This window comes from Quercus robur, chromosome 5 (genome assembly GCF_932294415.1).
Source record: "Quercus robur chromosome 5, dhQueRobu3.1, whole genome shotgun sequence".
NCBI lineage: Eukaryota > Viridiplantae > Streptophyta > Magnoliopsida > Fagales > Fagaceae > Quercus > Quercus robur.
Window position 1 is genome coordinate 46238061 of NC_065538.1, and position 27763 is coordinate 46265823.

The 27763-nt window shown below is 31.8% G+C and overlaps 1 long non-coding RNA gene and 1 pseudogene across 1 annotated transcript; one reads left to right on the plus strand and one right to left on the minus strand.

The window, feature by feature from the left end:
• The first annotated feature begins 7233 nt into the window (after positions 1 to 7233).
• LOC126726120 (uncharacterized) lies at positions 7234 to 9465 on the plus strand. Its single transcript, XR_007655710.1, has 2 exons — positions 7234 to 8027; positions 9256 to 9465. It is a non-coding gene; the product is annotated as an uncharacterized LOC126726120 (long non-coding RNA).
• A 254-nt stretch (positions 9466 to 9719) lies between these two features.
• Positions 9720 to 26155, minus strand: LOC126726104 (glutamate receptor 2.4-like; annotated as a pseudogene).
• Positions 26156 to 27763: the final 1608 nt, after the last annotated feature.

Consider the following 27763-nt stretch of genomic DNA (forward strand, 5'->3'; position numbering starts at 1 on the left):
CTACTTCTTTTTCAACTCTCTTTCAACCTCTCCATCTTTTCCCTGAAAAACACAAAACACGAACTGACCTCTGGCCTCTGGCCTCTAGGTTATTGGTGTTATATACCATAATTTTATTGGTCTTTATTTGTTTAGGTTGATTGAAATAAATAAAATTTACTGGTAATATGTTATTATGCTATAAATTGTTGTTAATTTTAGTAAATTTTAGTTTTTGTAGTAGGGTTAAAGGTATGGTATTCGTTTAGTTTGGATTTCTTAGCTTTTAGTTTAGCTTTTTTTCTTAGCCTTTCTGAGATTTTTTACTCCAACTTCATTGATTTCTTTTTTGTATTCTAGGGTTGATTAAATTGTAGTTTTAGCTGCATTTCTCTTTGTATTTGTAATTGATTGAGTTTGGGTTTGGAACTCTATAACTGAGTTTAGTACTATGTTTTGACGATAATCAATTTGATTTTTTTTTTGTGTGGAAATTGAGCTATGGGTTTGAATTTGTTTAGTGGTAGTCTATGGTTGGTCTGCATTTATGCTTGCTTTCAATCAATTTGATGTCGGAATTATGACTTAGGATCTGATCTGCTTTTGTTTACTTCAAATTAATTTACTTTGAATTAGTTCACTTCGATGAAAAGAACTATTGAGGTTTTAAAGATTAGGTTATGCTTGAAATAGCTGGTCTTCTTTCACTCTCAATGGAATATATATTTATAGATGACCCCAACAATCCAGCTTTATGGATTTCCCTTTACTTCTTCTGATGTTTCCAATTTGAGTATAAAATTCATTGTTCCATGGGTCGTTTGAAGGGCCATGAGAATTAGTAATTGGAGAATATCCTATTCCATGAAGCAGAGTGCTTCTAAGTGGACTCACTTTCTTAGCCATCTATGTGTGGTATTTTCTAAAGCACTTTGTGTTCTGCCACTTTCATTATAAATATGATTACGCTAATGGAATTTTTTGTCATAATAGTTGCTCCACTTCTTTTCAATCCTTAAAAAAAACACCATTATACATATACTTGGGAATTTTCTTTTGTGAATGCATTATTGATTTGAGTAGGTGGTTTTGGGTCAATGTACTATTTTTTGCAAAATGTTTTTGAGTATATGTTGATAAAATTTTCTGTATTGAATTTTATTTTCTTTTTTGTATCATAAATTGAAAAATGTATCTTCGAATTAAGTGGTGTGATACGTTATAACCAGTAGTAGAATGTGGGGCTTCGTTGTCTTGGGCTACCCCAAAGATGGAACTCTGTGAATTGCATTTGCAACAGATAGTGAAGTCAGCTGTTTTGTAATTTTAGAGGGATTTATTCAGCTTTTTATGTGATAGTTGTTGGTTTTTGTAACTTCAACAATTTACTGTTGGCTTATTATTTTAATATGTGATGTTTTAGCTGTGTTTCTTTTGTATCTATAATTGAGTTTGTGCACACGCTTAGATAAGTCTTAGGTTTGGAACTTTGTAACTGAGTTTAGTTGTGTGTTTTGACGATAATATTTTTTGAAGTGAGTTACATCTTCAATATTTTAAATAGATATTAAAATGGTGATAATCAATTTGAATTTTTTTGTGTGGAAACTGAGCTATGGGTTTGAATTTGTTTAGTAGAAACTGAGAGAGGTGGAGTTATCAACTTGCTTTCATTACACAACATTCCTGATAATCTTAGCAAAATTGGTGTGGAGTACTTTGAGGTTAGTTTTTCAGTGTTGTTTAGTTTTTCAGAATTGAATATTGTATTGCTCAACAACATTATTTTTATCTTCAAACACATGAACATATGGACATGCAAGGTATGATGCAGCTGACACATTGATTAGATAAGATACATTATTAGATAAGATACATTCAAATACTTGCAAGGCTACAAGACTATAACTGAAAGTAACTGCATAAAACAAAATGGAATTCTTAAATCAATTAGAGGATTTAGTTTAGACTTTTGCTTTTAATATCTGGGTTCCTTTGCCTCTATAAATTACTGGTCACTATGGAAAAAATGGGTTAAAGTTAGTTAACAGTAGCAACTATGGTGATGCAAGTGATTGTGTTTTCATTGGATAGAATCATAAAATTTTTTATGCTAATCTATTTAATTCTTGAAGAAAATAACATATATAGGAAGAGTTCTCTTTTTTTCTTTTTTTTTTTTTTTTTTTTTTTTTTTTATGTGGCTAAGCTGCCTGCTCTCACAATCAAATTGTTTGATGATATGAAGGAGATTAAAAAAGAAAAATTTGCATTGCACTGTTTCATTAAAATCTGCACTACACTACACTGTTTCAAACTTTCTGTACTGCACTATTTCTCTTCTATTAATGTTTCTTGGCTGAAAATTGGATTTTTACTGTTTTGCATGTAGGGATTTAGCATTTTGATATCTGGCTTATTTGGTAATACAACTACAAGATGAGGAAAGTCAGGTATTTACCAGTCATTCCTTTATTCGGTACTATTTATTGCATATTTATTGGTAATATGTTTGTAGAAAGAATTTGAAAAAATTGGAATATGATTGCATATTTAAGTTTCTTGGTTATCTCAAACTTGGTTTTATGTTTGGTTTAATTGTTTCATCTCAAGATTTCCATTGTTTTAATTACTTCTATGTACAATTTGTATTTTATCAAATAATCATGTTTTTATTTTTATTTTATTTATTTTTTAATTCTGAAGTTAGTATGTGAATACTATATTTTTCTTCAATTAAGAAGAAAAATACAACTAAATGACTATAATCTCAAGTATGGATGGGAATTCTACTCCATCAAGAAACTTTTTGACTCTTTTGAAGAAAATTGACAAAGCAATTTAGCTTGATAAAATGACAGAAGTATGTATTCTTTAATTTAGCAAAATTACAAATATGATATTTAAGATGTATATGTTGTAATACATTCCTCAACCTGTTCTATTGCTAGGCTTACATCAGTGAAACTTGATGTTCAAAGCAATGTGCAACTCACACCAACATCTGTACTCAAGGAAAACAAAAGGGCATATTCAGGGACTGCTACAAAGCAACAAAGGAAGAAGATACAAAAAAAACACTTTAAAGTAGTTGTCTTTCAATCTCTAAGATTTTCTATGCACAATTTGGTTTTAATGGATTTGTGATTTTGGTACTACAGACAGTGGAATTATGCACAATTTGGTTTTAAATTGAAACAGAGAGGAATTAAACTCTTTTATTTAGTTATTTGAGGATGCAGCTCGACTTCAACGTTTTTTAAATATTATGAATACAATGAATATTTAGTGGAAGTCATGAAATAAATGAAATTGAAAAAAAAAAAAAAAGCCATAGCAAAAATACATGGTATTGGGACTTATGTGCAAATTAAAAACTGTGGGGAGGAGCTTCAGCTTAAAACTGTGATCTATGTGTCATCTTTTGGGAAAACAATGATATTTTATGTCCTTCTATTATGGATATAATTTTTATTTATTTTTAATTAAAAAAATTAGTAGCATTCTCGTGCGAAGTTCTTTTGTAATACTTATTAAACCAAATGTAAAAGCATATTATGATTATTGTAATATATTACTTCATAATATCCGTATTTATCTCATTTTTAATATTACTTCATAATATTATATGTTTCATCTTATATCAGAGTCAATTTAGCTTTCAATAATTGAAATTAGAGAGATATTTAAATCTGAACGTGTTAACATTTGATTTAAAACTATCCCGTGCATCGCACGGGTTTGCGACTAGTATTACTAAAAGCTGAAGCGTGGCATTTATTGCTGCTGAGCTCCTGTTGTGCCACCTCATCGCCACATTATTCGCCACATAATTATTATTTATTATTTATTCCTATTTTTTTACAAATATATATATATATATATATATAAATAGATTATTGACTTTACATATTCATCTTTGTCGGTTTTAACATCTATATATATTTCTTTTTTATTTCCAATTTTCCTATAATTTTTTTTACATTCACTTATTTTTTAAATATTTACACTTTCTTCAACCTTTCTTCTTCCCTTAGAGCATCTCCAACCGGTTTTACTATCCTATCTTATTTTACCATCTTAAAAAGCTACTTTATCAATTACAACATACCAGTTTACAATACACCCAGCATCCCAAAATTCTATTATTTTACCATTTTATTAAAATATTCTATTTTATTCCTTTTTTTTTTTTTTTTTTACTATTTCTCTTTTTTTATTCGTTTTCCTCTCTTTCTCCCTCAACCTCCAGCACCGGTTCAGCCACACACATAGACCCATGATACACCGATCCACCTATCCATCAATTACAACATACCATTTTACAATACACCCAACATCCCAAAATTCTATTATTTTACCATTTTATTAAAATATTCTATTTTATTCCTTTTTTTTTTTTTTTTTTTTTTACTATTTCTCTTTTTTTATTCGTTTTCCTCTCTTTCTCCCTCAACCTCTAGCACCGGTTCAGCCACACACATAGACCCATGATACACCGATCCACCTATCCAAACCCATCACCACACACATAGAGCCACACACACACACACACACAAACATAAACCATCAACTGAGCCACACACGCACAAACCATCAAACCAATCGGAGCCAGCAACAGCCACCACTTGGAGTAGAGCTGGACGATCTTGGAATCGTCGTGGATGAGAGTGAACGGACCAGTGAATAGGGCTCAAGCAACTTTGTTGCGGCTAAGATCGATGTGCCTCCACTGCATCGGGTGGTAGAGTTCCGGTTTCCGGAAATAACGGTCGTCGATGAGTTGCCACTCTGAGAGGTTTGGTTCATGAGAGTTTCGTTTTGATCGGAGAGGTTTGGTTCATGTGATTGGGCGTTTGATTGGAGAGGTTTGGTTCGTGAGAATTTCGTTTTATTGGTACTATTTTGTTCTTTTGATTTGTTGCTTTTGATCTAATAGAAGAAGAAGGCAACAGCGAGCTAATATTTTCTATTAAAATATTATTATAACTTTTACAATCTTGCTAAAGTACCATCCTAGAAGTAGGATGGTACTATAGCAATATTGTAAAATTTTTTACAATTCACAGAATATGCAAGGCTGGTTGCGGATCATTTTAAGAGTTGGATGGTAAAATATATCAAGATATAGGATATGCAAGGCCAGCTGTGGATGCTCTTACCTTTTCATTTCCCCATTACCCTTAATATTGCTATTCATCTTTCTCTTCATCTTCCTTTATTTGTCTCTTCTTATCCCTTCCTTCTTACTATAAATTTGTTACTCTTTTCCATTCTTTGCATAGTTTTCTCTCACAAAAAGGTTCTCTCTCTCTCTCTCTCAATGTTTTGGTGGATTTTTATTTTTTATTACATCTTCACTTTAGGTTGATAAATTTTTGTGTTTTTAAGAACTCTAATTTAGGTTGATACAATTTAGTTTTGTGTTTCAAGTTATTAATATTATTATTTTGCTCTTTGATTGTTAAATTTTATCCAATTACATTATAAAAAAAAAAATTAAAGATAGTAGATAAAAATAAAATAGTATTCCATTACTTAGCATAATTTGGATAATTTAGTGTTTATTGTTATATCTTTTAATTTTTCTTTTTTTTTTTCTTCTCTTCTATTTCACTCAATATTGAAATTCAACCACATCCTCCTTATCATTCTCTCTCTTTTTGTTTTAAAAAATAAAAAAAGTAATATTTTACTTAAATTCAAATAAAAGAAAATTGTGCTCATCAAATTGTACTCATTTTTTTTTTACATTTACACTTTCTTCAACTTTTCTCCTTCTCTTTACTTTTTCATCTCCCCAAACATTCTACCTTGATATCACTCTTCCTCTTTCCTTTTATCTTCCTTTATTTTATTTCTTTTTATTATCATCCTCTTAGTTTAAATTTGTCATTCACTCTTCCATTCTTTACATAATTTTCTCTCACAAAAAAGTGGTTATTTCCCACTCTTTCTCCCTCAATTTTTTTTTTTTTTATTTTTTTTTTCATGCATCTCTATTTTAGCTTGATAGAGTTTTGCATTCTTTAGAATTCTATTTTGGTTGATGGGATTTAGTTTTGTGTTTTAAGTTTTTTTTTTTTTTTAATGACTTTGATTGTTAAATATTATCATATTGCATTATAAATAATTAAAAATAGTATATAAGAATGTACTATTATTATATTACATAGAATTATTTGGACAAGTTAGTGTTTATTGTTATGTATTTTTTTTCTCATATCATTTTATTTAACATTTAAATTCAGCCACATCCCCCATATATATCATTAAATTATTTATATTTCCACTCCTTTTTATTTTTAAAAAATTTAAAATATAATATTTTGCCTAAATTAAATAAAAAAAATTGTCCACATTAAGTGGAGTAATGCTAGGGAAACACACATTCTCATACCTAATGCATCAAAGGAAGAATGAAATAAAAAACAAATCAAGTTAAAAACACTAAATTAAAAAAAAAAAAAAAACTAATAATGCATATTTAATGTCATAGAATCATCATCAAATTTTTTGGAAAACGATAGGTTGCCAAGAGAGAGAGAGAGAGAGAGAGAGAGAGAGAGAGAGAAAGAAACGCAATACAAACTAATAAAGAGTAGATAAAGAAAAAAACCAAATGTCTATTAGTAATCGTTGATTGGAAAACAAAGAGGTTGTAAGGAGAAGTAAAAAAATAAAATAGAGATTACAGTGTGGAGAACATTAAAAATTTTACAGTGTATTAACATAAACCGTTAAATTCACTTAAAAAATTAAATCAACAATCAACAATTAAATACAATCATAGTACTAAATTTAAATTTAAAACTAATCAAACTCTAACTATGGTATTAATCATAACTAAAAAAGAGATGTTCTCTGATAGTAGTAGAAATTACATAAGAAATAAAGTTAGAAAATTTAAAAATCCATTTTTTGACATTTCATTTAACCTTATTTATAATTTATAATTTATAATTTATATATATATATATATATATATATAATTTTCATACACTATTACTTTCAAAAATATAATGAACAATGCTACCTCTCATTATTGTCTCTGTTATGCAAATCATCAGTTAGTAAATATATGATGATGGTAAGAAGCGTTAGAAATGAGATCACTAAAATATATATATATATATATATATAATTAATTAATTAGCCACTATTATTATGGAGTAGTAGTCTATAATTTTACGCATTTAAAAAAGTTAGGCATGTCCCTTACTGTTTACTGTTCTATTCCAGCAGCATATCCCCATATGAAAATACCATCGTTTGATAATTGTTTATGAATTTACGATAAAACGTTGCAAAGCTGTCACTGTGACAGATTCTGTGTTCATGCATGTTAAATTATGTATTAAATTGTATATAGTGAATTTGGATGCTAGGGATAATTCCTATGAAACCTAAGACACTTGTGGTTGTTATTGAATTGGTCTCACAACATTTGGATTAGTATAAAAATAATGGTTTAATTTATAAGTTACATGAAATTCTGTCAGGGCAGATTGGAGTATGCTGTCTTGTGTGATTTTTAGTAAATCATGGTTTTATTCTTTGACTCCGAAATTTTTAGGGTTTATAATGAACATACAGGGGAGTAATTATATAAAATTTCATGACAATTGGATGTGTTTGGACAGCCCGTTTGTATTTTACAAATGGGGCATATGCTGTTGGAATAGAACAGTAAACAGTAAGGGACATGCCTAACTTTGAGGATTTAATTCTAAAGTTAGGGTGAATGTTTTGAGCTATAATTTAATATGCTCATCCTTTGGTATGTTAGAATAATATATAAATTTTATGAATTGGTTTCTCTATAATTATTACATCATGCTGTTTGATGAATGTATTTTGTATTTGTGGGAACCTCTTTCAGGTGGGATTAGGACTTCCTTGATTCTAAGAGATAGGCTTTGAGTTGAATGTGAAGTTTACGACAAGGAAATTATGGATAGTAATAAGCTTTGATTTATGGTTTAGGTGTTACCAATATCCAAGTCTAAGCTCCTTCGACTTTAGGCTCTCGGTTCCTCTGCTTTCAGGTAAGGGATAAGTTAAATGAGCATTTGGTAAGTCATGAGGTTATTTTAAAATATATTATGCATTAAAATGTTTTTGATTAGAGATATTGCATGTAATCATTATTTTGACAAAGTTATGTTCGTGAGCTTTCGAAAAACTTATGTATATGATTTAAGCATATTGAAACTATTATTGATTCCACGAACATGATGTTTAATGAAAAGAATGGAAATGTTATTATTATGAAATGTTATGCAAAATAAGAAGTTTCAGTATGATGTAAAAGTATGAAATGTTTTCGGGTTATGTCCTCTGATAATTTGAACTCAGCCAGTAGGGGTTAATTATTGGTTTTCCATGGAAAAATGTTATCTGTTTGGCCATTTAAAGTAGAGGAAATGGGGCTGCCCGTAACTCTAGGCCATTTAAAGTAGAGGAAATGGGGTTGCCCGTAACTCTAATCTGACTAAGGCCTTCTCCCCAATGTGTACGGACGGCGGGGAGGAACAAAACCTGGAGGGGATGTGCCATCAGGCCTCCCAAACGGGACACTATCATACACACGAGGGCACCCAAATGTGATGAGGCCTTCTCTGTACAACTTATCAGACATGGACTAACCAATATGATATGAACAGCTATATTATGTTATTAATCATGAGAGAATTATTTTGTTTAAATCCATTATGAAAAGTTAAAAGTTCTCATGAAAATAAGAAGTTTCTGATGAAAAGAAAGTTGTTTATTAAAGATAAAAGTTTCTGAAGTTTTGTTGTACTATAATGATAAAACTTCTGATGAAAATACAAGTTTACGTTTAAAAGTTATCAGATATCTGTTTTTATGAAATGTTAAGTTTTATGACCATGAAAGATATGGTATTTTATGAAAAGAAGTTTATAAAGAAAAGTTTTCTTATTAGTCAAGATGTTTCTAGCGATTAACTGATTTAAGTTAAATTAATTATTTTGTAATGAGAATATATATATGGCGACTTTGTAGGAAATGAAAGAAGTTTAATCCGAAAGGTTCGGTAATATTTACTTGATAAGAAAAAGGAGAACAATTATTTTCTATGAAGAGCGTGTAAGCTACTATTATGAATAGTATAAAATACTATGCATGAAAAAATGTTCTCCTATTTGAATATTTATAGAATGAAATGATTTGATTTACATGCATCCTTATTGAATTCTCATATATCTTACCTTTACTGAGCTGTGTAGCTCACCCCTTCCACTCTTTCAGTTAGCAGGTTTTATTTTGGAGCAGAGGGAGCCTTAGTCAAGTTTGGAAGGAGCTAGTTTCAGTTTTATATGTATAGATCCTAAATTAGCAAAATGATGTTTAGATTTGTAGTATTGTTTATTTTAGGATCTAATGAAAGTGTATACCTTAAAGTATTAAGAGATGTATTATGTGAAAGTGTGGAAATTAAATGATTGGTGGATTATATTATATTTTGAGTACAATATAGATGCTCTGAATGTCAAGTGAAAGGTTATATCATTTAAGTAAAGAAACAAAAATGAAAAGAAAGAGGAAAGCTTTTGTAAAGGTTTTCAAAAAGTTAAGTTGGTTCTTGTTAATATCAGGTTTAGGCTTGATATTAGCATGTCGGTCATGGTCACAAATCTAGGTACCGGGTTTGGGGCGTGACAGTTGTGGTATCAAGGTTTTTATTAACTTAAAAACTAATGAAAAACCAATGGTTAATAACTAAAATTATAGTATTAATAAAATATTTAATGAGACCATCCTAAAAAAATTATCATGCGCAATGCGCGGGTTTGCAACTAATTAGAAGTAAATATTACAACATTTGGGCTCATTAAAAATATTCATCTATAACCTACCTATCCCACTTTGTGCATTCAACAAGGAGTTCTATCATCTATGACATTTCAATTTCTGAAGGTGGGGAGGCCTGAGTAATATTGTCAGGAATGTCGATAGTGTTCATGTCTTCCCATCCTAAAGAAGTCCAACTATGTAAGTCTGGCGTAGATGAACTTGAAGCTCTCGGTGGAGTAATGATCTCTCCATTATAAAAGTATTTTGTATAGTCTGACTGCCTTTTTCCAAACTCTTATAGGGCTAGGAGTTGCATTCGCTTTGTTTGGCTCTTGATGATGTTGATAATTCTTTAGTAATTGAATAAATGATAGGAGTAAACAAATAGTACAAGTGGCAGCGGATATAAGGAAGAGACCCCAGAAGCTCTGGATGCTCAAAGGATCTGTATTACCGAATGTTTTGTCTGTTGAACACTCAGATGAGGAATTCAACCATTGTTTTTCTAGATCTGTTAGGCTACCATCTTCTGATAGTTTTAGTATGGCTTTTGAAAAATCCTTCGTTATTGGTGAGCCCTTCGGAAATACCTGGATGGAGAGTAATTAGAATTTAGAAGTGATTAGATAAAAAGACTATCCTCTCAATTTCACTTGAAATAAAGAGTCTATTTCATTGTTAAAATTTTAGTTTCTTACAAAGTATAGCATGCCACGTCATTTAAAATTTTAAACAACATGAAATTGATAATATTTAACCTAAAGCATGAAATTGACACAATTCAGATGACGAGTATGCTAACACATTTGGAATGGAATTACTAAAACAAAAATCATAGCATGTAAGGGAAAATTTAATTTAATCAATATTTATTGAGGATTTATGTGTTTAGAACCAATGTCTGAAAATAAATGAAGACTTCTTTGAAATGAAGAACTATTTTTAGTCACCGCTAGTTTTAGTCACCATGATGAACAAAATTGTTTCTTTCCATATTCAAACTGTCTGGAATTCAAATTTTCTGCAAAGAGTTTATAAATACCTGAAATAATCTAAAAAACGCATGAAAATTTTGAAATCAATTCTGTGATGGCCAGTGCTAATATGTAATATGCTTCTGTTTCTTTTCTGGAAAAATTCAAGATTGAGCTTTATTTGGAATGATCAACTTGAAGTTATGTGGAAACTGAAAGGCTATAAGGAGTTTTATTTTTATTTTATTTTTTGTGTGTGGAGGAAAGAGAGCATATAGGAGTAGTTATTACTTACAAAGCCAAAACCTCCAAATCTATAGGTCTCTGTGAAGGTAGTGAATCCCTTGCAATACTTGTTGATGAAAACTTTCTCATATGGAAGTTCAAAAAAGGCTGCAGTTATGCTTTTGTTCCTGAAATGCTCTTCATAATCATATTCAGTTGTAACTTGAACGATGTTCGTTAACTTAAGCACTTCCTGCAGGTAAGTCATTACAAATGAATCACCATCACAACCAATTGGTGCATTGCTGCTCTTCAGCCACTCGATATCTCTAACTGGTTGCAGTCTTTGCACAGTGAGCATTGAAGACAGATTAGCAGTGTAGCTTGAGGTTAGGATCAACACAACAAAAAGCCAAACTACCACCACCACTCGAGTGAGGTTGCTATAAACTCTCTCCCCTGCAAATTAATGGATTCCATTCATTAGAAATCTCATCTTGGCTGTGTTTAGTCTTTTCTCTGGGGGCTCATATTGATTAGAAAGCAATTTCATTATAAGATGAACCTAATTGATCCTACAAGGGTTAATCCATTTTTAATATTGGCATTATGTTGTAAAAAAAATCTTGCATCAAATGAAAGTTTCTATTTCACACACAAGAATATTTTCCAGTCATATATGACCTGCAACCTTTCAGATATTAGAACATAATCCTACCACTTTATCTCCCTCTAATTACTAAGTGCTAGGTTTCTCAAAATTAACTAATTACACGTACAGAAATAAGAGAAGGATTTGTGCCATGGTAAACCAATTATATTACTTTACAACCAAGACAGCCATAAGTTATTAGGGTGGATACAATGAGGCAACCTTGAAGCTAATTAGACTCCATAAACAGTGTGGGAGACTTGATCTTTAACTTGTGCTAATTGCCAGGCATCACAGAGTACTTATCATAATCACAAACATTGGTGTCCATAAAAAATTAAAATAACTAAATAAAACAGATTATAGACATTGGTACTTACTGTGAGCAAAGAACAGAGTGGAGAATGTGAACCAAAGTGTGGTACCAATCTGATTCTTCAATGGGCCATTAAATTCTGGATTATATTGATGCTCCAAGAACCAAACTATAAGCATTGTGTAAATCAAAACACCGGTCATCAACCACAATTTCCACGTGAGAGGCTTCAAGAACATCCATGCTGATCCTTCAGGTCCTTCAGGAACTACCATGGACAACGCTGACTCGGCATATGGCTGAGTAAATTCCACATATTTTGTACGGTTGGCTAATATTGTCAAATCCCCAACAACAGCGTCAAATGTCTTCCATGGTTTATGGTCCGTACAAAACAAGCGTAGTCTTTATCAGAAACTAGTTCATAATGGAGAAAAAAAAAAATGAAAAAAGTGCAGGTTATACACAACTTATTTTATATATAGATTCACTGCTCTTCCAAGGGCTTTCGCTTTCTGAAGTCAAACTGGCAGTTTTCTTGAAGTGCATGTTAGAAATGAGAAGTTTGAAAGTTATGAGAAACCATAAGAAGAAAATTCTGTATGAATTTATCTCCTCAATAGGCAATACTCATTTTTCTTTTCATGGTAGCATGTAGAAACTTGACCTATAGAAAATTTGACTTGTAGTCTCTCTTCTATGTAAGATCAAGACTGGAGAGAATTTACATTTATTGCTTAATTACTTGCTCTTGAAGGAGAGAATTTATATTTATTGCTTAATTACTTGCTCTTGAAAGCAACCAGTGTTGGATAGTGTTCCACTTTATATTATATCAATTACAACCTGCCACATGTCTCTTTTTCTTTTTTTATAAAATAATCAAAGTTAAAAAAAATAAATAAATAAGTCAGGACACATGATATACTGTGTTTCGTAAAACATAAAGTGCAACACCTAAAGGGAGGCAGAGGATTTCTATTCAAATTTGTTGGTCTATTGAATTGAATTTCATTATACTAAATAATGTATATCCAAAGGAACTTTTTGCTAGGTGTGTAGAAACAATGAGGAAATTTTTTGGTAAGTCCATAAATATAAGTGAACATATAACAATTTGAGAAATTAATGTGGGAGTTTGTTTGGTGCCATGCAAGTATGAAACGCAACATTCTCAAAAAAAAAAAAAAAAAAAAAAGTACGAAACGCATGAAAATTAACGAAGAGGTTCAAGAAACTGAATGGTAAATCTAGAGTTGTTACCTTGTTGTAAACGCAATCAACCAAATCCTCATAGGTGCCATTCAAGGGTATGAATTTATAGGGCAGAGGATAAGGCAAATTTTTATGCACCTCATTGAAAACCTCAATGCACCAACCATCAAATTTGGAATTATCTAGGTTCCCACTGTAGTCAACCTTTACAAACTTCTGAAATGAAGTTCTACCTGGAACCCCAATTTTCAATGGATTTTGTTCTGTAGGCATTGCCCAACCCTTTGGAACTTGATATCCTTGAAGTGGATATCCTGGCCAAGTTACTAGACCTGCAATTTTCTCTGTACAATTTTTCATCTCAACAGTTTCTGAGAATCCAGACTCTGGCGTCCAAAAGTCTAGTTCTTCATATCCCTTCTTTACAACGTTTACTATCCTCAATATAGGAGTTTGCAGCAGCTTTCCTGCTTCAAAATGTATTTGGCCACTTAAACCAGAGAAATTACTTGATAGTATATTTTCAAAAATCATCTTTTGGCTAATTGAGTTACTAATCGTTCTCTCTATGGCTTGTGAAATTGTCATAATGCTATCATATGCTCTTAGAGCATAAATTCCAGGTTCGTGATTATGTTCCTCGGGATACTTGGTTTCAAAGATTTTTGTGAACTGGCCATAGAAATCTTTATAAGAATTACTACTATTAGAACAGTAGGTCTTGATTCCTAAAGCACCTTCCATAGAGGAAATAACAGAGTTGTTAACAGAGTCCAGTACACTTGCAACACTCTCGGGAATTATCCAAGCTGACTCTCTCCCTACAAGTCCTACTTTCTTAGCTTCTCTGAACAAATGAGATACCATTGGTATTGATGACTGAAGAACGATAAAAACCCGAGATTGTGTTGTTAAGTGTAGTTTCAAAAGCTCATCAAGAACAAACCTCCCTGCATTAGGGAGAGAAGAAACCGGTGGAAGAACCAATTGGTACTCAATCTCTGAATCAACCTCCTGAAGAGCCTCAAATAGAAGACCTAACATCCCTGAGTCACTACCATATGCATCATCTTCATATATTGCTATAACCCTTCTCCAGTTATAGGCCCGAACAATTTCTGCAATGCATTCAATCTGAGCAGAATCATTGTTAGCCATTTGAATCAAGAAAGGCCAACGATGTTGCAAAATTCGTGAGGTTATAGCAGGAGCTGCAAATGAAAGAACCGGAACATTTTCTTTGTTTCCAATAGCAGCTACTATTGCTGCTTCCTCCCACTTGTTCATGCCAACAATCACTTGCACTTTCTTTTCTTTAATAAGCTCATCAGCTGAACCAAAAAAAGAGTTAAGAAACAATATAATTAATATCAAATCAAGAATCTAACATAATCATCCTAATCTATATCTATATATTATTATTAAAAGCTGAAGCGTAGCATTTAATGTTGCTACGCTCACGTTGAGCCACATCAGCAGTCACGTCATCATTTTTTGTTTCCAATTTTTCTTATAAATACATTTTAAACATTTTCTCATTTAAGGTGACTTAAAAACTCCATTATTTAAAAATTAAAATATCTTTTAACAATTATTTTTATTATTAATTTTCCAATACTCTCCCTCCCTTTTATCTCTTCATCTCCCCACTACTTTTTATCTTAATATCATTCTTTCTCTACCTTTTTATCTTCCTTTATTTTGACTCTTTTTATTCTCAACATCTTACTATAAATTTGACATTTTCTTTTTCATTCTATGCATAGTTTTCTCACACAAAAAATGTTACTTCTCTCTCTCTCTCTCTCAATTTGTTTTTCATTTTTTGTTTGATTTTTATTTTTATTTTTATTTTTATTGCATCAATTCTTTAGGTTGATGAATTTTTGTGTTAATTAGAATTCTACTTTGGGTTGATGTAATTTAGTTTTGTGTTTTAAGTTGTTATCTTTTATATTCTCTTTGATTAAATATTATCCTACTGCATTATACATATAGTATATAATAATAAAATGTTATTATATTAAATAATTAAAATGACTTGGATAATTTGATGTTTATTGCTATATATTTTATTTTTACTCTTTTTTCCTCTCATCTTATTTTATTCAACATTTAAATCTAGTCACATCTTCCATACTATTAATTTATGCAGCACAAATCAAGAAAATGGCTAGACACAAACTTGCCTTCCTTTACCATACATTGGGGGAATCAATATATTTGTGTGATAAAGGGTCATATAATTTATAATTTAGATAGCATACTTTGAATATGTCTAGGCCCATAGATTGAGCAATTTGTAGACTTAAAAGACTATCGAGAATGAACTTTTTGAATAAAGTCTAAAATAATATGACCTACTGTATATCATTTAGATAAAAACTTTTATGATAGATACATTAATATTTGTTTGCCACAAATTTAAATCACGCAAACTTAATAATTTTATATTATTTGTTAGCATTGTCTCTGCTTCTTCTTCTTCTTCTAAAAAAATATTATGTATCATCTTTAAAGGATGCCAACAATATTGATCTTATGGGAAAAGTTATATAAAATATTGAGAAAAAAATGTTTTATATTACAATCTACTAAAAATGTTTTTTTAAAATATTTAAATCTTTTTATTTTTCATATCACTACGTGTTTTACAATTACCACATGTGTTAACTTAAGTCTTAATATTCTTAAGTTGTTTTGACCAAAAAAAAAAAAAAAGGTTGTCACAAAAGAGGAGTTCATGTGACCATTCTCCAGACAACCTATGAGGGAACCAAGGCTGTCAAAAATTCAAAGCTTCAAAGGTTCACTACAATCTTTGAAGAAATCAAGATGAAGGAGGATGAGTCGTTCGATGAGTTCTATGCCAAGCTCAAGGACATAGTGAACTCAGCTTTCAATCTTGGGGAAACCATTTCTAAACCCAATATTATGAGAAAAGTGCTTAGATCTCTACTCGAGAGATTCCATGCAAAGATTACGGCAATCAAAGAATCAAAGGATATTGACAAGATCCCTTTGACAAAGCTGGTTGGTAATCTACAGACCTACGAGCTAGGGTTAACAAGAATTGGCAAGTTAGGTAAGGGCAAGAGCACAACATTGAAGGCCAAGAGCAATGACACTGATGAGCCTTCAGATGATGAGGAATCTAAGATGAAGTCCTATATCACCAGGCAATTCAAGAAGTTCATGAAGAATGCCAATGGGAAGGGCTTCGACAAGGACCGTAGGAAATCCAGTTCTTCTTAGTTTAAGAGCTAAGACAAAAGGAAGAAGGATGCTAGGGATAGCGATCAGTACACTGTTCCTGTAGGACCTAAGTGCTTTGGGTGCCAAGGCTTCGGTCATATGAAACAGGAGTGTCCTACATATCTCAAGAGCATTGGGAAGAATAAGGCGCTTGCTGCTACCTTAAGCGACACCAAGCCTAAGGATGATTCCGACAATAAGGATGACGGAATCCTGAATGCCTTCACTGCCATTGTCAATCCTACTGAAGGGATTGTTGAAGATGTGGATGAAGAAGAGGAATTGGTGGAGTCCAAGTTTGAGAAGATGGATGAACAAGATGCATTCACACAGCCTATGCAAAGTTGTACAAGGTCTTAGAAAAGCATGAGAAGTTGTATAGGTTGACCACCAAGAAGCACAGTGATGTGAAGCACAGTGATGTGGAGCTTGAGTGTGAAGAGCTTTCCACAAAATTTGATGAGTCCAATCAGACTATTGGAGCACTGAAGTTTGAGAATAACTTCTTGGCTGAGAAGATCAAGAAGCTTGAGGCAGAACTGTTCTAAGTTCAAGTGCTAAACTCGATGAAATGCTCAGTCTTCACAAATCTACTTCCGATCAAATCGGTTTAGGGTATGATTTCTCTTCTCCTAGTATTACTTCTACTAGTTCTATTATTTTCGTTCCTCCTGCTAATAATGGTGAAATTGAGAACACTAATGTCAAAACTGATTTAGCTAGTGAGAACATAGACAAGGGTAAATCTATATTAGGAGCACCCTCTAAGCAGGATAAGAAAGAAGTTAAAAACCTTAGGGCTAAGAAGGCTAACTCTCAAAAGCCTAAACAGAAGAAGCAGCATCTCTGTCATCACTGTGGAGCAGCCGGTCATACTCAACCTAATTGCTATAAGTGGCTAGCCACTCAATAGAGCAACGGCATGACCACATCGGGAAACCAGAATCAGTTTCCCTCCTCGTTTGCTCCTCTTGGAGATCTTCTCAAAACTCTCATGTTCCTTTCGAATTTGAACGGTTTCAATTCTTCCCCTTCACCACCAGATCAAGGGTTTGCTAGACGAAAAGGTTCTTCCTAGGTATGAAAGGAAAAGGGCTCCAAGTGATTCTATCACTTCTTCTCTCTCTCCCCTTTTGTTTTTGTTTTCATTACTTGTGTATTTTGCTTTTTATGTTTTGAGTCAGTCTAGTTTTATGCTTTGCATTGCTTAACATGTTTTTGTTTGTTTATTTTTAGTTTATTTTTATTTTGTTTTTCATATAAAAATATTAAAAAAAACTAAAAAATACAAAAATAGTGTGTGTTTATGTACATTGGTACTTGTGTACCTTGAATGGCCATTGAAACAAAATTTTCAAAATTTTGTATCTTTTGTAGCTTAGATGAGCATCTCTATGCACGACTAAGCAAGTGAGTTTTGTGGCTCTTGTTTGTGATAAGTAAGATTAAGTAATCTTTTGTACTTAACACTCGTATCACTCTTTTTGACGAGAAGGACTAGAAAATCCTAAGAGAAAGGCATAAATAACCATCTCACCACTGTTGCCCACCAATCATGAAATGACATCTGTATGCTTCGGTATAGCAAAAGTGCAATGTCAATGACATTTGTATGCTTAGGCATAGCAAAATTGGAACCATTGGGTATTTCTTTTTTATCTTTTATATGCCCATGCATGATTTGCTTAAAAGAAAAATATGCAAAGAAAAATAAAAAGCAAAAAGGTCAAAAATGCTTTTAAATATAATTGCAAGCGTGTATTCTAGGAGACATGGGAGTCATAGGATGTACCTCGAAAGTGATAATCCCCATCAAACAATTATGATTGTGTGTGAGTTAAAGTGATTTTCTCATATCTAAAATCGTCATAACATGTATACACTTATGCAATCTTGCGATATTTTTCACACATAACACGCAATATTCTTTGCTACTTTTGATACATGTGTAGGTACAATGTGATTTGGTCATCACAAGGTTTACATGTGTTAATGTATGCTCACTAAACTGTCTTGACTTCTTTTTGAAATAAAATTGGTTAGACTTGTTTAGTGTGTGTGTGTGTATTTTGGGATCAATGTGCTTAACATTTTTATTGTTGAGAGATGTTTTTGAGAGGTTAAAATGTTATTTGGATCCTTAGTTGTGTTGCATGCTTGATTGCATTCATATTTGTGTTTTTCCCTTCTTGAAAAACTGTTTTTAAGTAATATCGACACTTCATTGACAACTCTCGACACCTGGCTTATCTATCGAGCTCTTTAGTTGTTTTTCTATCGCAATCTCGACACCTCTTGATAACTAGGTGGATTGATCAAGAAATCTCCTGTCTCCTTGATAGCTCCTCGATCCATCAAGCTCACTTTGTTGTGGACACCTCTCGATAGATGCATCCGTCGAAGCTTTTAAAGCTCAACACCTATCTCAATACCTTTCGACACCTCTATCTATCGAGATTTACTGAGGATTTATAAATAGATTCTTGTGTGATCCAGACTTCATTTCCTCGATCTCTTTCGATCTGTCCGTGGCTGTTCATCTCCCAAACACTCTCCTCTCTCCCTTAAACCTCTTCCTCAAGCATTTTTAGAGCTTAATCAAGTTTTTCCTTACTTGGTAAGTCTCTAATCCCTCATTTTTCATGCATTTCATTATTTGAAACCTAAGTTTTTGGGATTTTTGCAATTTTTGGGGTTTTTTCAAAATTAGAGGTTTTTGTGAAATTTTTGGGATGGGTTTTGAAAATTTGATCTTAAAATCTTCATGCATTGAATTCCATGTGCATTATAACTATAGTTTTATGCATTTAGATGTGTGACTGTTTGTGTGTTGGTAGGTTTGGATTAGGTTGAGCCTATGATGATATTACTGTTGCATGTCACATGCTCATGCATTTTCATGCATACGTCCTTTACATTCAATATATTTGAACTATTTTGGAGCTTTTTTGAGTGTTTCTTTCTTCCCTTCTCTCTCTCTAGTTTACGTTAGTGTGTCATGGCACTAAAACGTAAGTTTGCTCCGTCTCGGAACCCTTTTCGTTCCAAGGTATCTTCGTCTTCTGATCCTACCCGCTTTTCTATTCGATTCCGTGATGAGGATGCTCAAAAGGACTTCTCTGAGAACTTTTCTCGACAAGATGTTCATTCGGAACGCTAAGTCATTTTGTTGGACTTTGCCAACACTGACCTACCCGATGTCATTCATAGTCGAGGTTGGGAGTCACTGTGTGATGTCCCAGTTACTTATCCATCTATGCTGATCTAGGAGTTTTACTCCAACATGCATGGACTTGATTCTTCAGTACCTCTCTTTCATACTCGCGTTTGAGGTATGTGCATTGTTGTCACACCGGAGTTGGTATCCGATGTGCTCCATGTCTCGAGGGTAGAAGCATTTTGACTACCCTAGATGTGAGCGTCTGAGGACTGTGTCCAAAGACGAGATGATTTTTGCTTTCTACAAGTGCCCTTCTAATTAAGGTAATCGTAAGTTTACACCATGTTTGACCTTTGCTAAAGGTTCTAGGTTCATGAACATAGTGATGACTTTTGTTTTGCACCCACTCTCTCACTATAACTCTATCATAAAGTCTCGTACTCGATTTTTGCTTTCACTTCTTGAGCATCTCACTATAGATTTTCCTTGACATTTTATTCTTTCTATTATAGATATGTATAGGGATACAGGTAGATAGAGGGCTACAGAGTATGGCCTGGTGGTGAATACTGAAATTCTGCCAGTATTTCCAACAAAATGATAATTCTGCCATAGCTCGCTGGTGACATCTATAATCTCATTATTGAAGTAACCTCTCTAGCAATCTGCAAGGGCATCGGGATCTATATAACAAATCTACAGCATCAACAAGGAGTATGAAACATGCTACTTGTTATCCCCTGCAGCCATGAAAGCCCACATGGAAAAAGATCATAAATTCCTCCACATTGGTCTTGTCCAAGTAGGAGTAAAACCATTGATCAGAGAAGGGTTGAACAACTCAATCCTTATGGCCCTTAGAGACACCCATCATAGGGATACGGCTACCCGTGATAAGCTCATTTTCCCTTCAACTATCACGTGGATTTTATGCCATTTTTCTATTCCTTTTCCCTTTTCCGACCACTTCCCCTGATGTGTGCCATTGACTATGCTACTGTTAAACGGAGCGAGGCGCAGTGTTGATCGAGGCGGTCCGGTACGGCAGCTCTTCCCACTTCTTCTACTCCATCCACATCCGCTCCCTCCTCTTCTATGAGTAGAGTGACACTTGGGGTGATGAGTTGTGTAAGGTGAACACCCATGTTGGCCACATTGCTTGACACCAAGCTGAGATGGGTGGTTACACCATGCCTTCCACTCCTGTGACCCCTGCAGATAAGAGTGATGCTAATGATGATGATGGAAATGCTAGCTCTTCTGGTACAGATGAGATGTCAACTTGAGACTTTTACCCTTTGTCACTTGTGACAAAAAGAGGGAGTAGTTTTGGTCTATGAGAGTAGTCATACTTGGGGGAGAGTTAGTATAAGACCATTTTGTTAGGGGGAGTGTTGATATTTGAGGGATGTAATGAGGACTACTTGTATCTTTTTCTTTTCTCTACTTTAGATACATTTATTTCTTGTACATGGGTCTTGTGACCATTATTGACATACATTGTACTTATTTTCTTTATATGTTGATTTATGTTTTTCTTTCACCTACCCTTGCATGTGTCGTTTCTTTTCTTTCTTTATACACATTGTTCTTATTACTTGTATGCAATCTATTGTTTCTATTTCACACAAAGATGCCTTGATGAATTTTGTTTAAAGTGTTTCAGAAATACAGGTTGTCAAAGTCTTTTTTGCCATAGACTCTCATCTTGCAAAGTGTTTCAAGAGTTTGTGTTAGGATAGATTTTATTGTATTCAACAAGTGAATATGACTTGAGTGATTTATGACTTCTCTCATATCTCATTCGTTTGTTGTGGTTTTGTCATGAATTGCCAAATGGGGAGATTGTTAGGACATATGTGGTTCACTTGTTAGGAACATATGTCACTATTTTATGTAATTGGCTAATCCTTTGACAAAATGCACTTTACTTGTATTTGGGTAGATCTAGGATGTGTACAATATTTCAAGAAATATTGTTTCAAGATCACGTGTTGAAGTCATGCAAGTCTATCCAAGATTCAAGTCTAAAAAGTGTCTGTCATTAAAGCTCAACAACTAGCCATCTATCGAGCTTGAAGTGAAGAGCTGTTCAGCCCCGTGGCTTGACAGCAACTCGACAGATAGGGTATCTGTCGAGGTTTATGAAAAATAGAATTTCAGTTCTGTTTTGACTCTAATCCGTGATTATGTGTTTGGGCTTTCTTTTCTCACAATCCTAGACATATAAAAGGATTATTTTAAGGGCCGTCAAAGTGGACACAAGTTGCAAAAGTATTGAGCAAAGTTTGTTCAAACAAATTGTGACCGAAGACAGAATTTGTCCTAGTTCATCTTTCTTGTGAAGAAGTTGCTGTGTTTGTACACCGTAGGGTTTTGTGATCAAGCATCTTCTTGATCTTCATCATCTAGATGAACTGAAGAACTTTGCAGTCAACAACTTTCTCTAGTTGGTGATTGAAGTCGCATATTGGGATCCGCACAATTGGTTAGTCACGTACTAGGAGTTGTGCATTACAAGGAGAGATTGTCACTACAGAAAAAGTCCAATTAGGTATTGAGGTAAAGGTTCAACTATAGGTTGGTATAAGATACTAGGATTCCTTTACTTGTAACCGCTTGTTATGATAATAGTGGATTCTCAAGAGTGGTGACCTTAAAATCACCCGGTGGGGTTTTTACTGTGTAGGTTTTCCCCATTTATAAACAAATCATCGTGTCAATTTATTTTCTACTGTACTTAGTTTAATTGGTGATTTGTTTGTGCTACCATGCGTTTGCATGTTAATTTGATTAATTAATAAACTTGGCTAATTAATCAATTAATTCATCACAAGGGGTCAATTCGTTGTTTGGCCTATCAAAAAAAATTTAAGGCTCATTATTACTTCCATTAATATATTATAGATATCTTAATTGATTGAGACCAAACTAGAGAAATTTCTTTCATATTTCCTTGAAAATTCAAAAGGAAAAAAAAAAAAAAAAAAAGCCTTTTGACATACCACTAACGTAATTACATCTATAACTATTTAAACCATCCATGATATCTATTTCTTATTGATAACCATAAAATTTACAACTAGCAAAGGAACATACAAAGTAATAAAGAATAAATGAAAGAAGAAAAAAAGAAATGAAATCAAACGTCTATTAATGACCATTATTTGGAAAATAAAAATGTGGTCAAGAGGAGTAAGAAATAAAATATAGATGGTTATACAGAGGACATTGAAAACTTTATAGTGTAATAAAATCAACAATTAAATATAATAATACAAAATTTAAACTTAAAACTAATCAAACTCCAACTAGGGAAATTATATATATATATATATATATATAATCATAATCTTCATACACCATGACTTAAAAAAAATTTAATCAATAGTTCTACCTCTTATTTAATGTCTATGTTATGCAAATCATCAACCAATAAATATATGATAATGGTAAAAAATGTTATAGACAAGATTATGAAAAATATGATAAAGCTATTTTTTTTTTTTTTTAAAACTCTTTATAAAGTTTAGAGACTAAAATAGTATTTTATTTAAAAAATTATCACGCACAATGTGCGAGTTTGCGACTAGTATTACTAAAAGCTAAAGTGTGGCATTTATTGCTGCTGAGCTCCTATTACGCCACCTCATCGCCACGTCATTCGCTACATAATTATTATTTGTTATTTATTCTTTTTTTTACAAAAAAATATATAAATAGATTATTGACTTTACATATTCATCTTTGTTGATTTTAACATCTATATATATCTCTTTTTTATTTCCAGTTTTCCTACAATTTTTTTTACATTCACTTATTTTTTAAATATTTGCACTTTCTTCAACATTTCTTCTTTCCTTAACTTTTCATCTCCCCACTACCCTCTACTTATTCATATTTTCCTTCATCTTCCTTTATTTGTCTCTTTTTATCTTTTCCCTCTTACTATAAATTTGTCACTTTTTCCCATTCTTTGCATAGTTTTCTCTCACAAAAAGGTTCTCTCTCTCTCTCTCTCTCTCTCTCTCTCTCTCTCTCTCAATATTTTGGTGGATTTTTATTTTTTATTGCATCTCCGCTTTAGGTTGATAAATTTTTGTGTTTTTAAGAACTCTAATTTAGGTTGATACGATTTAGTTTTGTGTTTTAAGTTATTATTATTATTATTATTTTGCACTTTGATTGTTAAATTTTATCTGATTACATTATAAAAAATTAAAGATAGTAGATAAAAATAAAATAGTATTCCATTACATAGCATAATTTGGATACTTTAGTGTTTATTGTTATATCTTTTAATTTTTTTTCCTTCTCTTCTATTTTACTCATTATTGAAATTCAACCACATCCTCCTTATCATTAAATTATTTATATTTTCTCTCTCTCCTTTTGTTATATATATATATATATATATATATATTTTACTTAAATTCAAATAAAAGAAAATTGTGCTCATCAAATTGTACTCATTTTTTTTTTAAACATTTACACTTTCTCCAACCTTTCTCCTACTCTTTACCTTTTCATCTCTCTAAACATTTTACCTTGATATCACTCTTCCTCTTTCCTTTTATCTTCCTTTATTTTGTTTCTTTTTATTATCATCCTCTTAGTATAAATTTGTCATTCACTCTTCCATTTTTTACATAATTTTCTCTCACAAAAAATTGATTATTTCCCATTCTTTCTCCCTCAATTTTTTGGTGGATTTTTATTTTTGTTTTTCTTGCATCTCTATGTTAGCTTGATACAGTTTTGTATTCTTTAGAACACTATTTTGGTTGATGGGATTTAGTTTTGTGTTTTAAGTTTATTTTTTATTTTTTATTTTTTATGACTTTGATTGTTAAATATTATCATATTGCATTATAAATAATTAAAAATAGTATATAAGAATGTACTATTATTATATTACATAGAATTATTTGGATAAGTTAGCGTTTGTTGTTATGTATTTTATTTTTATTTTTTTTTCTCATATCATTTTATTTAACATTTAAATTCAGCCACATCCCCCATATATATCATTAAATTATTTATATTTCCACTCTTTTTTTATTTTAAAATTTTTAAAATATAATATTTTGCCTAAATTAAATAAATAAAATTGTCCACATTTAGTGGAGTAATGCTAGGGAAACACCCATTCTCACACCCAATGCATCAAAGGAAGAATGAAATACAAAACAAATCATGTTAGAAGCAGTAAATTAAAAAAAAAAAACTAATAATACATATTTAATGTCATAGAATCATCATCAAACTTTGGAAAACGATAGGTTGCCAATGGAGAGAGAGAGAGAGAGAGACAGAGCGAGAGAGAGAGAGAGAGAGAGAGAGACAGAGAGAGAGATGGTATAGAAAAAAACCAAACAAAATAATAAAGAGTAGATAAAGATAAAAAATATAAAAAAAAAAAAAAAAAAAAAACGTCAATTAGTAATCGTTGATTGGAAAATAAAGAGGTTGTAAGGAGAAGTAAAAAATAAAGTAGAAATTATCGTGTGGAGAACATTAAAAACTTTACAATGTAGTAACATAAACCGTTAAATTCACTTAAAAAATTGAATCAACAATCAACAATTAAATACAATCATAGTACAAAATTCAAATTTAAAACTAATCAAACTCTAATTATGGAAATCATATTAATCATAACTAAAAAAGAGATGTTCTCTAGTAGAAATTACAAAAGAAATAAAGTTAGAAAATTTAATAATCCATTTTTTGACATTTCATTTAACCTTATTTATAATATATATATATATATATATATATATAAAAATTTCATACACTATTATTTTCGAAAAACTAATGAACAATGTTACCTCTCATTTATCGTCTTCGTTATGTAAATTATCAGTTAGTAAATATATGAGATCGCTAAAAAAATATATAAAATTAATTAGCCACTATCATTATAGAGTAATAGTTTATAATTTTACCCATAAAAAAAAGTGGAATATATAGAGTTTTCTTAAAGGTATGTGTAAAGATTCACTATATGTCTGTGTAAAAAAAAAAAAAAAAAAAAAAAAAAAAAAGTAAATTTAAGGTTTTTATTAACTTAAAAACTAATAAAAAAACTAATGACTAATAACTAAAATTATAGTATTAATAAAATATTTAATGAGACCATCATAAAAAAATTATCACTCGCAATGTGTGGGCATGTGACTACTAAGAAAATAACTGACCAGCAGAAACAACTTGAAGGGGATCTTTCCCGGGGTCCTGGAAATAGAGAGACAGCTTCTGACTCTTTGAATGGTGGTTGTTGAAGTTTTCAGCTGCAATTTCCACAGCTATTTTCTCTTCTTTCCCGATTCGGGAACTGACATCAATGATGGCACCGATATTTGTAACTTCGTTAGTCGTATTAGCAGCTTCACCTCCATGAGAGAGTGAGAGAAGAAAGGAGATTAGTATGAGAAAGAGGAGGCAAAATTTTATGACTGTTTTACCGGTAATGAAAGGGAGAGCCATTCTGAGAATTTGATAATTATGTTCACCCAAAAAGAAAATAAAAGAACACAGAAACAAAAGTCTCTTAAATCTTAATTACAGAAACTTTTATTTATGGACGTGGTTGGATACTATTCAATTTGCGTAACCGTGTATGATAGTCATTGATAGAAAACGACTAACGAAATCGAAGGCTGGCTATTTTTAACATCATTCAAAAAGTCGGAATAGAATGTTTTTCAGTATCTTTCCCGGGGTCTTGGAAATAGAGAGACAGCTTCGGTATAGACTTGACTGCTTCAATCGAACAAATTAAATTACAGGGAAAGTTGGCTTCTGATGGTCAAATCCAAGCAACTATTACGAGGCATCATGGAAGATGATATTTTTGACTTGTGATGTTAAGAAAGTACATTACAAAATAAATTGTTTAATTGCTTCTAAGCGATGTCAACGTCTAGAGACAATACGAAAATTCATGCAAGTTGCGACCTCAATGTAATGCTATGCTGTATGCAGTACGCAATCATTTTTATAATAATAAATTAATCATATAATATATAATATGAATGGGTTAGAGCATTCAAACTAATTTATCTAATTTTTTTTTGTTAAATTTTAGCTTATAACAATTTTCTTTTTCTTTTTTTTACCCCACTTTTTATATATAACTAAATCAAATTTGCTTCTTCTCAATAAATAAATAAATAAATATAAAAGAAGAAGAAGAAGTCAAACTACTTTTTTTTTCCTACCTAGGGACGGAACCAGGATTCAAACTTAGGGGTAGTCAAATTTCTTTCTTCAAAGATTTTAAAAAATTGAAATATCAATATTAGAGATTGTCAACAATGCATTATTAGTATTAATTTTTTAATTATTTGTATTTTTTATTTTGAAAAAAAAAATCACAATTGACAATTTATAATCAAGAGTTTTGTAAATTGTGATTTTACAACTATGTTTTTTATTGGCTTTAATTCTGTGTCAAATTTGATTTTAATTATGTTCAATCATTTCCCTGCATTTTTGTGGGATTTAATGTAAGGCTTGTGTGTGAGAGTTTGGTAAAGATTCTATGAAAATGAGGATTTCACAACTAGCTCACGAGTGCTAACTTGTGAAACAGGCCACGCGAGAAGCATGTCCTGGAATTTGAAGAGCCTTTGACAGGCTGGATTTCACGAGTCATTCTTGACTTAGGCCAAGTTGCAAGTGAAATATTCAAATATTGTAGCGTACCATTCATGAAAATCAAAATCAAGTAGTTCAAATATCAAAATCACATAGTTCAATATTCAAATATTGTAATTTCATTTCTTTATTAATGAAAATGATGGGGATGTTACTTTGATCAAGAAAGAAGAAAATAGCAATTAGAGGAAAGCTTATCAAGAAGTAAATAGCGAGCATAGAAAAGCAAGTCAACGAAATTGTACCGTACCATGAGCAATAAGCTTTGTAAGTCTTAACCCAACGTAGCAGTAAGTCAATAACAAAGAAAAAGTCTTTTGCCAGGAAACTTGGGAGGCTAGCTAGCCACAAAATATTTGATCGCAATTTGCTATTCACAATCAAATGACACAGAATTAATAGTTATGACTGAGCGGGAGGCTCAAGTGTGATAAGAACACCATTTTTCTACCAAATATTAAAAGCAGTTTATCAGGGATAGAACCAGAATTCAAACTTAGGGG